The sequence below is a fragment of the Macaca nemestrina genome, chromosome X (assembly GCF_043159975.1).
Source record: "Macaca nemestrina isolate mMacNem1 chromosome X, mMacNem.hap1, whole genome shotgun sequence".
Taxonomy (NCBI): Eukaryota; Metazoa; Chordata; class Mammalia; order Primates; family Cercopithecidae; genus Macaca; species Macaca nemestrina.
This window is the reverse complement of record NC_092145.1, coordinates 140,136,498-140,152,122: the sequence shown is the minus strand read 5'-3', so window position 1 is coordinate 140,152,122 and position 15,625 is coordinate 140,136,498. Positions and strand designations below refer to the sequence as shown.

At 37.2% G+C, this 15,625-nt stretch overlaps 1 long non-coding RNA gene across 1 annotated transcript in view; it reads left to right on the top strand.

Moving 5' to 3' along the window:
- The first annotated feature begins 347 nt into the window (after positions 1–347).
- LOC139360638 (uncharacterized) overlaps positions 348–15,625 on the top strand; it is a 208,043-nt gene continuing 192,765 nt past the window's right edge. Inside the window, exon 1 of the long non-coding RNA XR_011618137.1 lies at positions 348–565. This is a non-coding gene — a long non-coding RNA (uncharacterized lncRNA). The remainder of the gene's footprint in view (positions 566–15,625) is intronic.

Sequence of the window (15,625 nt, the reverse complement as noted above, 5' to 3'; positions counted from 1 at the left end):
TGTGACCATTCCAGTGAACAATCTGGCAACATTTAGCTAGACTGTAAATTAAAAATCTGTATACATTGTAACTCAGCAATTCCATTTCTAGTTAGGTATCCCTGCGACATTCTCACAGAGTTCTGTAGGGTAACAGTGTTTGGAAGATGCCCATCACAGCATTATTTGTACTAGTAGGAGGAGGGGGCATCCAGATGTGCAGCACCAGGGACTGAGTAAGTAAAATGTCAGGGGTGCAACTCACAGAATATTGTGCAGTGATTGTAAGTGTCTGACTAGTTGTACATAGTCACACAGATATCTTGAAAATATAGTGTTGAGTAGGAAATATTAAGGAGGGAATATGAATGAGCATGGACACTAAGACTAAAGGAATAAAAAAATCACAAGAGCTGGGCTTTGCATGGACCAATGATGACAGCATGCCATGAACACAAGAATATAATTAACTCAATCCTCCCCCACCAATGTCCTTAGCCGAATGCCTACTGCCAACTTCTCTCAGCCCCACTGCCTCTGACTTTGTTCCTCTGCTGAGCTTCTATGGGAAAAGTCTCCTTGAAAGGTCTGTGCTTTTGCTGGGATTGGAAAGGGTTAGAATTTCCTAGGCTGCTCAGCTCTTTTGGGTGTCACTGTCAGTCTGATCCAATTGAATTTACAGCTACCAGATATTTCTTTCTTTTTGGATCTATTGCTGACACCCATCACTGACTCCCAACAGACTGTGGAATGATTATTTTGATATTTCTTCTTCAGTGGTTTTTGTAAGGAGAGGTAAATGTCTGTGTTCACTCACTCAATTATCTTGAATCAGAAGTCTGAAAGATTTATTATTTACTTTTTAATTTTGTGCTTCAACACTCCTAATCTAAATTTCAAACTCAGGGTTGTTGAAATAGCTTTCTTAAATATTTTAAGCCTCGCTTCTGAGAAAATTGCTTTAAACTCAGAACTCCAACAAGTTTAGAGAGATCGACTATTTGTGAATTTTCACTATGCCCTCATGGTTAACATCCTAGGTGCAAATTTGAGAAAACTAAGCTATCTTTAAATTGTTTCAGTACTTGAAGTGAAATTAAATTCATAAATCAATACAGAAAAGAAAAATGTGCAGTAACTGTGATTTATTTATGCATAGATGCTAATTTTGACACATCTTACACTTTTTTTAATTTCAAGAATTTTCTGCATTTGATTATTTTAATCTTATTGCCACTGTGCTTGTAAATTTAGTTTTTATAAATTAACTTTTAAATTAAAATATAGCATTTTAAAAGGTGCACGAATTATAAGTACACAGCTCAACGAAGTTTTAGAGTAAACAGACATGTACAATCACCAACTAGGTCAAGAAGTAGAACTTTACTAACACCCTAGAATAATGGAATCAAGTAATATATGTTCTTTTGTGTCTGGTTTCTTTCATTCAACATTATGTGTGTGAGATTCATCCACGTCACTGTGTGTAGATGTAGCTCATTAGTTTCCTCTTGCTGTGTAGAATTTCACTATAAACAATGTGCTGTAATTTGTCTATCTTTATAACATTAATAAATATTTGGGTTATTTCTAGTGTTTTGTTATGAAAAAATGTGCTGTTATGAATATTATTCTGCACTTTTAAAATTAATATTATTTTCAATTGACAAATTGTAACTGTACACATTTATGGAGTATATGTATACAATGTAGAATGATTAAATCAAGTTAATTAACATATCCATTACTTCACTAACTTATTTTTTGTGGTGAGACATTTCAAACATACTCTTTTAGCTACTGTGAAATATATGGTTCATTATTATTGTCTATAGTTACCCCACTGTGCCATAGATCTAAAACTTATTACTCCTGTCTAGCTGAAACTTTGTACCCTTTGACCAAAAATTCCCCATTCCCTCTCTACCCCAACCTCTAATAACCACCATTCTACTTTGTACTTCTGTGAGTTAGACTTTTAAAATATTCTTGACATGTCTTTTGGTGCACATATGTACTCACTTCTGTTGGTTATGAACCCAAGAGTGGAATTTATGGGTTATAGAGAATGCATATGTTCAGTTTTAGTAGATGCTAGTTTCCCAAAGGGATTGTATCAGTTTACAGTCTCACTAGTAGTGGATGAGCAGTTCAGTCTCTCTACATTCATGCCAATACTTGATATTAAATGTTAGTCATTTTATTGGGTGTTTAGTTGTATCCCATTGTGGTTTTAATTTGCATTTTCTGTTGACTAATACAATTGAGTACACTTTTACATTTTTTTTTTTTTTTTTGAGACGGAGTCTTGCTCTGTCGCCCAGGCTGGAGTGCAGTGGCGGGATCTCGGCTCACTGCAAGCTCCGCCTCCCGGGTTCACGCCATTCTCCTGCCTTAGCCTCCCGAGTAGCTGGGACTACAGGTGCCCGCCACCTCGCCCGGCTAGTTTTTTTGTATTTTTTTTAGTAGAGACGGGGTTTCACCGTGTTAGCCAGGATGGTCTCGATCTCCTGACCTTGTGATCCACCCGTCTCGGCCTCCCAAAGTGCTGGGATTACAGGCTTGAGCCACTGCGCCCGGCCCACTTTTACATTTTTATGTTAATTATTTGACTATATACTTTTTGCAAATGAGTATTCAAGTCATTTGGTCCATATTTTCCATTATATTTTTTCTCTTATGAATTTGTAGAAATCTTTCTTTTCTTCTCTCACTTTCTTTTCTTGTTTTTTTGTCTTCTAAAAATATGCTTTGGGTATTAATCCTTTACCATTTGTGTGTGTTGAAAAATATTTTCTCCTGGTGTGTGGATTTCTTTTCACTCTTTTAATGATGTATAAATTCTTAATTTTAATGTAGTTCAATGTATGGGTGGTGGGTTTTTTTTTTGGTTATGTTTAAGACATTTTTTCCTATTCCAATGTCATGAAGATATTTTTCTATGTTATTTTCTGGAAGGTTTATTGTTTTATCTTCAACATTTAAAATTACAATCCATTTGAAATTGTCTTGTTTTGTGTAAAAGTCAAGTTTTTCCCTCCCTCTCTGTCTCCATCCTTTTTTCCCTGCCCTTCTCCCTTCCCTTTTCCTTCCCCTCCCTTCTCCTTCCCCTTCCCTTCTCCTTCCCTTCCCTTTCCCTTCCTTCCCCCTCCCTTCCTCTTCCTCTTTCTTCCCTTCTCCTTCCCTTCTCTTTCCCTTCTTTCCCCTTCCCTTCCTCTTCCCCTTTCTTCCCTTCCCTCCCTCCCTCCCTTTTCCTTCTTCCTTCCTTCCCTTTCCCTTCCTTTTTCTCTCCCCTTCCCTTTCTCTTTCCCTCTCCTCCCTCCCCTCCCCTTCCCTCCCTCCCTCCCTCCCTCCCTCCCTCCCTCCCTTCCTTCCTGCCTGCCCTTTTCTTCCTTCTTCCTCCCCTTTCTTAATTTGGATATTCTGTTGACCTGAAATTATTTATAAGAATATTATTCCATCTCCATTTCTTTGCATGTAACTTTGTCATAAATGAAGATGTGTGAGTCTATTATGCCCATTAGTTTTTGTCCATACTTGTATATAGCACACTGTCATAGTTGCTGTAACTCTATGATACATCTTGACATTCATTAGCATATATTTTTCCATTTTGTTCTTTAACATTGTCTTGTCTATTCTTAGCCATTTGTATTTCTATAAAATTTTATAATTTGCTTGTCAATTTCTACAATAAGTCCTATTGGAATTTTGGATTGGAATTGCATTAGCTATTGTTCAATTTGTTAGGAGATTAATATTTTTATAACATTGAATATTTCAATCCTTGAATATAATTTATCCTCCACTTATTTAGCTCTCTAATTTCTCTGGGAAAAATTTTGTAGTTTTCTATGTAGAAGGCTTGCACATCTATTATATTTATTTCTAGTTATTTGATGCTATTGTGAATAGTATCTTTTAATATTTCATTTTCTTATTGCTTATTGTTAGAAATAATATTAGCTATTGTACATGAATCTTGCATCCAGTGACTTGCTAAATTCAGTTATTAAATCTAATATTTTTATTTATAGATGTTTTTGGTTTTGTTTCTAGGTACAGGGTCATCTTGTCTTCAGTTAAGTACAGTTTTGTCACTTCCTTTACAATTATAATTTTATTTTTTCTTGCCATCTTGCACTGGCTAAAATTTCTAGTACAAAGCTCAATTGAAACAGTAACAGCAAGAAACTTTATCTTGTTCCTAATCCTAGGGGAAACTTTCAATATTTATTAAGAATGATATTTTTGTCCAGCTTTTGATAGTTACATTAATAGGATTAATCAAGGTCTCTTACATTTCTTGTTTGCTCAGACTTGTTTTATCTTTTAATCATGTGGAAAGTTTGCATTTTTATCAAATGCTTTTTTAGTGTGTATCATTTGAGATTATTATATGATTTTTTTTCCCTTTTTCTGCTAATGTGGTAAATTATATAGACCGATTTTTGTAATATTAATGAAACTTTGCATTCCTGGAATAAATACAACATTTCATCATATATAATCCTTTTTACCTGCTGCTTGATTTATTTTGTTATACTTTTATTTAGAATTGTTGCATTTATCTATAGAAGAGAGATTAAGCTACCATTTTTCCCTTAAAAAATGTCCTCATCAGGTGCCATGGTTTGAATGTGTGTTTCCCTCCAAATTCATATGTTGAAACCGAATACTCAATGTGATAGTATTAAGAGATAGGCCTTTTGGGACGTGATTAAATCATGTGTGCTCCACCCTCATGAATGAGATTAATACTCTTATAAAAGGGCTTGAAAGAGCAAGTTTGGTCCTTTTATTTCCACCATGTGAGGGTGAAGTAGGAGCCATTTTGGAAGGAGAGAACATCCTCTATCAGTCACTAAATTTGCTGATGCCTTTCTTGGACTTCCCAGCTCCCAGAACCATGAGAAATAAATTTCTGTGCTTTACAAATTATCTAGTCAGTCTCAGGTATTTTGTTATAGCAGCACAAATGAATTAAGACAGAGATTGGTACTGAAAAGCTGGGTGTTACCATAACAAATCCCTAAAATGTGGAAGCAACTTCAGATCTGGACAATAGGTAAAGGCTGGAAGTGTTTGGAGGTGCATACTAGAAAAATCTTGATTTCTGTGAATGGAGTATTAAGGGTGATTGTGGTGAAGACTCAGAAGAGAGCTATAGGGAGAGCCAGAGCCTAAATCCTCTTAGAGATTATCTATGTAGTTGTGAACAGATTGTTGGTAGAAATATGGACAGTAAAGGCAATTCTGATAAGGTCTCAGATAGGAATGAGGAACAACGTACCATTGTTAGGTAATATAAACTGGAGGAAAGGCCATCCTTGTTAGAAAGTGGCAAAGAACTTGGTTGAATTGTGTCCATGTTCTCTAGTGTTTCATGAAAGGCAGAATTGAAGAGCAATAAATTAGGATATTTGGCAAAAGAAAATGCTAAGCAAAGCGTTAAGGGTGCAGCACTGCTTCTCTTGAAGGCTTATAGTAAAATGTGTGAAGAAAGAAATGAATTAAAGACAGAATTTATAATCAAAAGGGAAGCAGAACTTACTGAGTTGGAAAATTCTCAGCCTGGCCATGTTGTAAAGAAAGAAAAGGCATGTCTTGGAGAGAAAACGAAGGGTGTGGCCAATAGAATGTTTGATAAGGAGATTGATATGGATAGAAGGAAGCCAGATGCTATTCATTGATACAATGGGAGAATAACCCAGAAAGCATTTATAGATCTTTGAGGCTGCCACTTGCATTATAGGCCCAGAGTGTCAGGGCCTTGATGACAGAAGGATTTAAAGGAAAGGGCCCTGGGCACTGGAGGGGCCCAGGGCACTTGTGGGACCTTGGAGCTCACTGCCTAGGGTCACTTCAAGTTTCTGTTCCACACATTCTGGCACAGTGCTCCCCAGCTGCCCTAGTTGTGACTCAAGCTGGCCCAGGTGCATCTCAGGCTGCCCTTCCAGAAGCTAGAAGGGGTAATCCTTGGTGGTGTCAACATGGTGCTAACTCTGCAAGTGCACAGAGTTAAGAGCCATGGGAACATGGCTACCTCTACCTAGATTTCAAAGGTTGCCCTGTAGAGCTTCAGAAGCCCAGGGAGAGAACTGCCACATCAGATATCAAGGTTATGCTGGCCCCTTAAAAATATATGAGTGTAATATTGTTATATTTTCTTACTACAATTTTAAAGATTGTGAGATCTGTAGTAATATCCCACTTTTAATTCCTTATGTTGGGTATTCATGCTCTTTTTTTTCTTTTTCAGTCTTGGTAGAGGTTTATACATTATACATTAGTGTTTTAAAGGACAAACTTTTTGTTTTTGATCATCATATTGAATAGGTGCCTGTAGCCTCTGTTGCCCCTGCTGTTTCTGTTTCTCTGACTGCCACTGCAGTATTGTCTCAGGGCTGGAGGGTGTGACAATAGAGACAACAAGAAAAATGGGGAATTTCTTCCTTCTTGTATAGTGCTATGAATAGGTTCCTCTCATTAAGCCAGAATTTAAGGGATTCTCCTAGAGCTTTCTGTCCATTCCTGGGTGCCTACTTCCTGGTTTCAGGTTGACTTGAGACCTCAAGAAGGGACAGCAAGGGCAAAAAAGGGAGAACTCACTGCTGGTTCAGTCGTACTTTTTTTTTTTTTTTTTTTTTTTTTGAGACGGAGTCATGCTCTGTCGCCCAGGCTGGAGTGCAGTGGCCGGATCTCAGCTCACTGCAAGCTCCGCCTCCCGGGTTCACGCCATTCTCCTGCCTCAGCCTCCCAAGTAGCTGGGACTACAGGCGCCCGCCACTTCGCCCGGCTAGTTTTTTGTATTTTTTAGTAGAGACGGGGTTTCACCGTGTTAGCCAGGATGGTCTCGATCTCCTGACCTCGTGATCCGCCCGTCTCGGCCTCCCAAAGTGCTGGGATTACAGGCTTGAGCCACCGCGCCCGGCCGTGTTCAGTCGTACTTTTAACTCTGATCTTTTTCCTCCATCCATCTCCCAAAATTTACTTTTCAGAGTCCTCAAATAGCTGCTGAATGCATTCTGTCCAGATTATATAGCTTCATTGAGAGAAAAAGACAGGATGGAGTGTGCTGACTTTATCTCACCCAGAACCAGAAATGCATAAGTTTCTTTTCTGTAGTTTCCAGTTCCCTATCAAATTTCGCCATTCGTGGTTTAATTTTTCAACATATTATTATGACCATTTTAAAGTCTGTGTCTGTTAACTCCCTTCAGTGGATTTCTTGTGGGTCCTTTTGCTATCGTCTTTTTTTATAAAATCTTGCGTTTCAGTTACATTTTATCTTCTCAAATACCTGATTATTTTTGATAGAGTGCCAGATATTTGCATTAAATTTTGACAGTTATTGTGATGCAACTCTAGAAAGTAATGAAAACTTTTTAGAGAGAGGATTAATTTTTGCATTTGTTAGACAACTAGACATGGGGATGATCACCTTTATCTGGTCAGGAATTGAGATGACTTAAAGCTGGGTTTTAATCCTTTTGAGGGCTGTTATACTTCTAGTTAATCCTTCCTCCTAGAGTGCACCCCTTTGTGGTCCTCACTGAGGTATTTACCAGGGCTTCTTTTCCTTGGCGGTCTGAAGTTAATTTTTTTGTCCTCTTGTGCTTTGTTATGCTTAGCTTTTCAGCCTTTGCACTGCTGCTTTCACTTTTTAAATTGGCAATTGCCTCAATGCTAAAAGTATTCCCAAGTGCCTGTCTCAAGTCTCTTGGTTTCCATTTTCTTCTGGATCTCAACTCTGCAAATTTTCAATGCCTTGGTAGTTCTGTGATTCATTCAAACTAGGGTTTTTTATGTTCCCACCCCCTCACCCTGCAGCCTTTCTAATTGTTCTCAGAAGGATTATTGGTCTGAAACAACCTAGTCAGCTATTGCCCCAGAGGGAATTTTTAGAGGTAAAAATCTGATCATGCCACTTCTCTCCTCAGAAACTTCTAATATGTCCTAGTTTCTACCCTACTCCTACTTTGATGTTGCATCTTTTTCTGAATGATACAATTTTATGCTTCTATGACTTTTCCTATAGTTTGTCCCTTTACGTAGAGTTCTCATCTCTTCTCTGCCTCAAACATTAAGTATCTTTCTTCATAACCCATGTTATATTTTATCCCCTTTGTTAGACTCTCTTTTGTGTTTGGCCTCTGTATTTCACACATGCTATTCTAGTTGTAACTCTCACATAGCCTTATAGTTACTTGTCTACACATCTGTCTTCCTCACTAGAATGTGAGCTCTTTTGTGGCTCAGACCATATATTACTCGTTTCTTTATTTCTGAGTGCCAAATGCAGTATTTATTGCCATAGACGTTTTGAATAAATGTGTTTGGACTGAAATGGAGTGAGCTACAAAAACATGTTCAACTGTAAGCATGGTTTGGCTCTGAGGTTACCTCCCAGTCTGTCTTATCTCAGGGATTGGTAAAGGCCTTACCTAGGAATGACCAATTGAAATGCCTCAGGCTTCTTCCTTGTCTAGGTGGTTATCTTCTTTTATAGTACTGGTTAATTACTGTCCCTCACTATCTGTTGTATCTAATGATATCACAGACTGGGCAACACTGAATACCAGGTCTTGTATTAACTCTAGCAACCTCTCAGCCTCTATCTGAATTATTCAAAATTTAAACTTTAATTGTAGAGCCCTACTTGTATTTCTTTGTTTCAAGCCAATTTATTCTTATTAGATCTCCCAAGTTCTTCACAAATATTCTTAGGCCATCCTGGTTATAAGCAGAAAATGGAGATCTTCCAGATTGAGTGTTACCTGAAAAAGTCTTTCCTACTGTGTAGATGTTATTTTCTCTGTTCTTATCCCCAGGATCTTGTTATTAAATGTGGCCTCCTGCACCCCTTCAGCCTACAACCATCTGGGTGATTTGCTATTCCATTGTTTCATGGCATATAAGCAACCCTGCTCTTGAAAATCTTGGATATTCATCAAGACAATAATAAATATTGATGTTAAAATGTGGTTTAATATTATTCTTTATTGATTCATTTATATTCTCCTAATCTTCAAAAATGGTTTGAGGGAGGCTGCATAATATTATAAAACAATGATCACAAAATAGAAATAATTTTCAAAATCAGAAAAGAAGAAAAACTCCGGCAAGAACTCCTTGCCGTAAGAAGCTATAGATTTCACATACCAAATTTAGCTCTGTGCCTCCTGGTGGCTAGGGAAAAAAAGAGAGAGAGAAAAAAAACTCAATAAGCTTTATAACTTGCATTTTTTTTTTGTTAGAGCCACTTCAGTTTCTCCAGAGAAACTAACAATATCTTTCTGGGCAGAACTGAGAGAAATTTATCACTGGATTCCTTATGCTAAGGGGATTTTTGGTAACAGTAGAAAAATTTGTTTAAACATTTTATTAAAAATGATAGGATTTCTTGATTTATTTCTTTTTTAGCACTCCATGAAAACCAATATTTAGTGTTAAAATATTATTCTATACAGACAGCTCTAGAGTTGGAGGAAGGTAGGCCAAGCATGTATGTTTCTGATGATTTAGCATAACCCAAGGATGGAACGCAAAGAATTTTGAGAAAGGCCTGTTGACATCTTTCAGTCCATTAGTTTCTAATCCCAGATAAATCATCTGAGTTTTTTTTTTTAAGTTACAAATGTTACAAATATCCATTTTTGGAAAAAGTGATATAAATATTTACATAGGTGACTTTAAAAAGCAATTGAGTCAAATCATAATAAATTAATTTCCTTCTCTTGGCACGACAATGAATGATGTTAGATATGGTTTGGATTGCTATTGTGCTTTCTGTAGGGTTTGAATTAACATTAACAACAACCATCAGCACAAACAACTAGGCAGATGGCACTGTGACAGATGCTGAAGATGGGGAGGTGAACAGGACATTTGGAGCCTACAGTCCTGTAGTTAAATATAAGAACATATATGAATGTTAAAAAGAATGTACAGTGTACTAGTTTACTGTTGACACTGTAACAAATTGCTACAAACTTGGTGACTTCAAACAACACAAATTTGTCATCTTACAGTTTGGTCAGAAGACCAAAATAGGTCTCAGTGGGCTAAAGTCAAGGAGTTAGCAGGGCTGCATTCCTTCTGGAGGCTCTATAGGTGAATCTATCTCCTTGTGTTTTCCAGCTTCCAGAGGCTTCCTGCATGTTTTTTGGCTTGTGGCCCCTTCCAGTATTGTATTGCTTCTGTCATCACATCTTCTCTGATGGACTCTATTTCCTCCCTCTCACTTAAGAATCCTTATGTGAAAGGATTCTTATATGGGCTTACCTGGATAATCTAGAATAATCCTTAATTGGTCACACATCTCAAAGTCACTTTCACCATTAAGGTAACACATTCACAGGTTCCAGGGATTAACTTTTATCTTGGGGGTGGGTATTATTCTGCCTACTACATATTATAAGCATACAAAAGTGGGCATGGCCTTTATAAATGTGATCAGGTTATTTAAACTCTAATTTTCAAAATTTTCATCTCTAATGGGACAATAATGGCCCCCTAAAAAGATGGTTAAGAAGCTTAAATAAAGTGTGAACACTATTGCCACTATAGCTGGCACACAGTAAGTACTCAGTAAATATTAGTTAAATGAGAATTTAAATCTAATACCTAATACCTGTATACTGCAGAAAGTTTGAATCCAACTTATCAAACTCTTTGGACAGAGAAAAAGTTTTTATTCTTCTTTTAGGTCGGTGTACATTTTCAAGAGAAAATAGAAAATGTGGCTCCAGATAATACTAGCTTTGTGTCCCTTATTTGAGAACTAATCATATGGTGAAATATCACATGCTTTGGCATTATCTTCCACAAAACATAAGGGAGAAAACTTAAAAATAGAAAAATAGAAAATCTCAACAATAATTCTGGTAGAAATGACTTGTAACTATTTAGCACCTTATTTTTATTTCTGGAACACTTTCCGTTTGAAGAGCTCAGATTGCTTGGGACATGCTAGCTAATTCTTATGGTACCAGATGTATCTGGTGCAATGAGGGGGTAGGTACTAGCAACGAAGGGAAAAGGGGGAAATGGGGCAGGTGTGACAAGCTAGGGTTTGTGTTTGGAAGCAGTTCTTGGCAAAGGTGAGCATATTTTTAGGTAATCTTTTCTTTTTCCTGTGAAAGTCTGTAATACTCTAAAATTTGCTCCATTCTTACAGCCTAGAAATAGAACCCTGGAAATAGAATGACTGCACTTTGGTGGTTATTGTGGGCTGGGAAGTGAAAGCCAAGAGTGGTGGTTCTAAAACTTTTACTTTGTAATTTCTATCCATCATCCTCTCTGGCTCTTCTGAGGCCCAGTGGCACATAGCAACAATTTTCTGCTTCTTTCCACTTTTTTTCTGATGCCCCTCCCCCATGGCAAAATAGCTCTCTTTAAACTAATTTGGACCCACCACTGCCGACACCAGTTCAGAGTTTTATTGTGCTGCTTTCCTCTCTCATAAGATCTCAGCAGATTTCAAACCTTGGTCAGAAGACAGTACTGGTGGATGATTCAGGTGGCAAAGGAGGCCCATTTCCTCCATTCTTATCGTCTACAAATTGCTACTTTTGCTACTTTAAATCATTCGTTTAAAAAATATTTATTAAGGATCATCTCAATAAGCTATTAGTGCTAGATGCTAAAGATATAGCAGTGAACAGCAGTCTCTGCTGTCATGAATCTTGTAGTCTAGTGAAAGAGACAAGTAATAAATAAGGAAACCAAATGTAAATGGGATACTTATGGTAGCCATAAATACAAAAAATGAAATAAAGTAATGAGATGGAATGAGCTGAGCAAGTTTAGAAGAAGTGGAGTCTCGGTCTAGCAGAAGAACAGAAAGAAGGCCAGTGTGGCCAGAACATGTTCAGGTGGGGTAGAATTTTATGAGATGAGTTTAGGGAGATAGACAATTTTTAGTGATGCTAAGTAGTTTGGATTTATTTTAAAAACAATGGGAAGTCGTGGGAGAGTTTTAAACAGGACAGTAACATCTGATTTATAGTTTAAAAATTACTCTGACATTCTGAGTGAAAAATAGTGTGGAAAAGAGAAAGAGTGGAAAAGGGAAATCTGCTATGAGGTATTGATGGTGAGAGATGATAATGCTGCAGGTCCGGTGGAATCAGTGTCGATGGAGATAAATGAACACTTTTCAGATATTTTTGATATAGAGTTGGAAGTACTTGCTGCTGGATTGGTTTTAGGGGTTGATGGAGAGAAAGAGCGATCCTAGGGTTTGGCTTGACCAACTAGGTGACTGACGGTGCCATCTACTGAGATGATAAAGACAGGTAGATAAATGGGTTTTGTTTCCATCCACATTAGTAATTTAGAGAATCTTTTAGCCAGCAGCCTACCAAGAAGAGATGTCATGTCAGCAGAAGATATAGTTTGGGAGTCATTAGAATATCAATGGTATTTAAAACTATAGCACTGCATAAGCCCATCAAGGTAAGACAGAGAAGTGGACTCTTGTGTTTACAAACATTTGGAGATCAGTTGGAAAAGGAGGAACCAGCTAGGGAAAGTGTGATGTCACTGAAACCATGAGACATAATTATCTTAAGAAAGAGTGATCAACTGTGTTGAGTGCAGCTGACAGGACATTAAGTATGAGGACAGAGACCACTGGATCTATCAAGATGGAGATTATTGGTGAACTCGATAAGAGTGATTTCAGTGATTTTGTGGGGGAGATAAGCCACATTCTGGAAGAGTGAATGGGAGAGGAAGAAATGAAAAAATCAAATATAAACACCATTTTTGGCCTTCCTACCCTTAATGCTGTTACTCTGTTGAAGTTTATTAGAATATCTTGGGACAATCCTTGGGGGTGGATGATTATAGAGAAGGAAGGTTTTATATTCCCAATTTGAGCAACATTTGTCAGAAAACACAAATTATCCTTATCAATCATATTTCTATTAGGGGCTCTCATTACCTTATTTTTAGGGTGATGAGTGAATCTTGTCTTCTCCCTTTACTTTCCTCTGTCTTCTCTCTTTACTTTCCTAAGTTTCCCCAGTCATCCCTTGAATAAGTTATTTTTGTCATGTTCGCTCTTCTGTGCTCTATACTTCTTATAACTACTCTGATTTCTTTTAACTATTCAGTTTTCTTCTCCTTTTATAAACCTAAATGCAATTTTCTTTCTTGTGGTTGACTTTCTGTGTAATCTTTTGTCTGATATTTTTCTTCTTAGGTTTTGTGCAGGGTTTCCTTTGCTAGGTAATTTTTCTATACCCATTGTATTGCTCAAATAAGTCACATTTTCCCAAACAAGAACACAATGCTGGAGTAAGTAGCCATTTGTGGAACAGACTGTAGGTGGTTGCTAAAACTAGGGTGACTATTATGTTTGATTACTACCCTTTCAGTCAACTCTTGCCATCATGGTCAGTGATAAATTACACCTTAACACTAGAACAGAACTGTAAGAGGAGAATAAGAGCTTTCTATGGCATGTAGAAGAAGTTCTGGTTTGAATGCTGCACTTGAGACCTCCTTGTCTTTTCCTCCCAGGCACACTGCTAGATTACATTTCCAAGCCTCCTTTGCAGTTGTATGTAGTAGCCATGGTTTTGAGTTCAGGCCAGTGGATTAAAGGTGGAAGTGAAGTGAGCAAGTTCCAGACTTGACCTATATAAATGAGAATGCTGTTCTGTGTTCTCTCTTCCCTTGTCTCCTGGCAAGTTTCAGAGCATCCAGCAGTACACCTAAAGACTTTGGAGCTAATAAGCCACAAGATAGAAGGAGTCTGGGTCTTTGAAGGCAACCATATACCCAGGAACATAGTCTTCAGAAGTCTTTTTGTTACAGTTGCTGGTGTTGCTGACCCTAACTAATAGACATTCCTTGTGTGAGTTTTCTCTGTGCATTTGGTCATTCCTCCTCACTGTCCTGGAGTGCCCTCTTCTCACTTTAAGAAATCTGACAGCTACTTTTGCTGACCTGTTTTCTATTTTTTTCTGGTATAAAATATTTTCTGACTAACCCAGCCTGGGGCAATCTCTTCCTTTAAATTTCTAAAGTGACTATTAGCTTTGTGGTCTACTGAGTGAATGTTGAAAAGATCATAATCTCTTAATATCTGAGTTATTTTGGGTAAGGTAGCTAACCTGTTTACTTTTCCTTAAAAAAGACATAACAATCCATACCTCATAAAGTTGTTATGAGGTTTAGATGAGGAAATATATGTAGAGAGATTAGAACAGTACCTGGAATGTAGGAAGCGCTCTATTATTAGACTCTGTCTCCTATTAGTTTACTTTTTTTTTATATACTGTGCTCCTATGTCAAGCCCTGGCCTAGTGGAATGGAGATCACAGTGAGTGATATGCTGTTGTTCTTATAGTTTTTTCATCTGTAACACTTATTAATACATAATGTAACTTGCCTTCAATGGCATTTATTGAGTATCTACTATGTGCCAAAGATTGGGTAACATATTGTTGGGATATGACTATCCCCAAGGAGGTCAATTAATTTTACTATCTCTATAAGTCAGCAGATCAAATTAATTAATACTATTTGAAGCAGTGTTTAGGAATATTTTATTTTCTTCTTCAAAGCTGGATCCCTGGAGTTTAATAAAACTTCTTACCTCATAGGGCTATTTTGCAGATCAAATGGTAGAATATGTGGAAGTGCTCTGCAAACTTAAAGTATAGAGCAAATGTTTATAAAGATGTCAATTTCCAACTCTTCACAGTTTTTTAAAATAAGTTTTCACCTTTGTATGATTTTTCTCTTCCCTCTAAATTGAATATAAGTTTGTTGATGGTGAGGTTACGTATTATTAATCTCTGGAAATCCCTAGTATCTACCTCCATGCTAAGGGCAAGCACTAAAAACACTTTTATGGTTCAAAATTTTGCACAATGTTTACCATGAAAACCCTTAACCTCTTCCCTTACCTGGTGGTTTTCTGCAAAGTTGTACTTATGTATTGGGTGAGAGATTTGGCTATGTTGGTTTCAGAGAAGAAACCTGTTTGAGGCATGTTGCTAAGTGGAAAATATACTTTAAAAATGTATATTTAGTTCTCTGAGCAAAACTATCTTGAGTTTTAAGCACCAATTTTCAATGAAGCTGACAGGCAAGAAATGATTATTGAGTTGTTGGTCTGCTCTGTGCATCTGTACACACAGTGTTGAATAAGCTGTTAATCCTTCCATCTTTACAGGATATTTTAGGAACGCTCATGGTGAGGTCATACATATCCATTTCTGTAGTGTTCTCCCACTCTACCCACTCACCATGTGTTCTGGTACTGTGATATTTTTGTCCACTCTCATAGTACTCTCTTTTTCTTACCTTACTTCCCTCCCCCAAACCCAGAATAAAGAAAGTTGATTCTTCAAATTTTTCCCAAATTGAAAATGTGACTTAGATTAGGAAGAAGGGCATTGCTATTTTTTTCTTCCCCACTTCAGGTTGGTGTTGAAATGACTCAGAGTAAACAGTTTGATATTCTGTAAAAACAAGCCTTCAATCGAAGAAAAAATTATATCAGTGATAAAAAACAATGTTTTTCTGGAAGAGGTTTCCTTGTATTTCTAACTTTCACTTCTAAATTCTGCTGTTACTGCCTTTCATGCAATTTCAGGTCAGCAGAATGACTTTCTAAAGGAAA